This window comes from Tupaia chinensis, unplaced genomic scaffold (genome assembly GCF_000334495.1).
Source record: "Tupaia chinensis unplaced genomic scaffold, TupChi_1.0 Scaffold146386_1, whole genome shotgun sequence".
Classification (NCBI taxonomy): domain Eukaryota; kingdom Metazoa; phylum Chordata; class Mammalia; order Scandentia; family Tupaiidae; genus Tupaia; species Tupaia belangeri.
Window position 1 is genome coordinate 3,050,493 of NW_006206241.1, and position 1,804 is coordinate 3,052,296.

Sequence of the window (1,804 nt, forward strand, 5' to 3'; positions counted from 1 at the left end):
AAACCTCCCCCCCCCCAAAAAAAAAAGAATACCTTGTAGCCATTTTCTAAAGCCACTTTCTCATCAGAAAGCCAGCCCGTTGCTTTGACTGCTGGATAAAATCGTGGCCCGGGGGCCCCCACCCACTGTGCTGGAAGCTTTCCTTCCTTCTCTAGAAACCCTCTCCTCTCTGTGTCCGTCGCTCTGGTTCTTGAGTTCTTGTTCTTCGGACAAGAGCCAGCCCAGGTGTTGAGCCTGCATCGTTAGAACTTGGGGTGGGCTTGGCTCCTCCACGTCTGCGTGTGTCCTAGGGGTGCCACCTATCCCCCGGCACCATGCCGAGGCTCCATGGCAGCCGTTCCCTGGTCTAGTAGTTCTCCAGGTGCATGACCAGCTGGGGAGGCAGACCTGGGGTCCAGGTGCAGGCCCTGTCCCCCGGGCTGAGCAGGCTGCACTGTGGGGCCTGTGACCCATGGTGGGAGGTAGCAGCCGGCAGCGTGGCCGGGTCTCAGCCTGCAGCCCTCCCTCATCCTGCGGTGCCTGCCCTCAGACGCTGGCTTTAGATGACGCCCTGAGGTCCAAGCCAGCGCCAGCTCGATCCTTGATAAAAATGCAGCAAAGCTGCCAATGAAGTAGCTATTTCAATGAACGAAAATGTTTCTTCAAGTTTATTCATCCATTTTTTTTCCATGAGCGAGAGACAGGCATCCCCAACAGGGTTCTCTGACTGGGATCCAGCCTCGTCCCCAGCCTGGGTCACGAGCATGCTCCGGGTCGGCATGCCCAGGACTCCTGTGCCCCTTGGTAACAGGGTCCCTTGACGGAGGTCCACCCTGTGCCAGGGTGGCTAGTTGCAGCACTGTCCAGCCCCAGTGCTGACCTCTTGAGAAAACCAAATGAGACCCGCGTCCCTACCTTCAGTGCAGAAATGCTTCATAAAGTGCGATGAGCCGTCTCACGGGCCGCTTTCCAGAGCGCCCTTGAGCGGCTGTCCCTGCCTGAGAGACAGGCACCGAGTCCAGGGCCCTGGAGAGCTGGCCTGGGGTCGCTGCAGCTTCAACGAAGAGGAGGCCATGTGACAGCCCGGCAGGACGTTCAGACGTCCGTTCTGAGTCTCTGTAACCGAGGCCACCCCGTATTTGCACATTGGAATCTATTTGCTACATCTGCAGTGGAGCAGAAAATGGGCTTTTTAAGGCACTCCTGACCTTTTCTATGTTGTATTTTTAAAGAGGCTGAAATTCAAGCCCATCATGTTGGCAGTCATCCAGAGCAGTAATTTAAATGCATCCTCCGTCCGCCATGCCTGTTTGGTTAGTGAGGAGGAAGTAGGTTTCTGGATTCTGATGCAGTTTTGAAGTGTAGAGAGCCCAGCCAGAGATAAACACCATTCCAGAGACTGAGCTTACTTTGCTCCCTACCCCTGGGTTTCTTTATCTCTATGTCCCTATTTTTAAAAAAAGGATTATTTAATTTTACTCATCATCATTATTTTTTTTAAATTTGCTACAGAGCACATGCACGCTCACCAGAGAGAAGGTGAGAAAGCAAGCCACCAGGCCTGGGACTCCAGGAAATCCAGTACCTCAGCCACCATGTCGCCTGCCAGCCCTGTATGTCCTTACTTTTTAAGGCACTTGAGAAAGAAAGCGACGGTCTTGTGAATCATTTGCTTTTATTCCTAGGTTGGGCTTCCCATGGCCTTTCACCCAGCATTCATATCGTACACATCCCACAGTGTGGCTGAGCAAGCGAGAGAAAGGAGACAGAAATACGGAATTTTAAGATTAAAAAATAAAAGTAAAAAGCCTGCTCCTGAGATTTC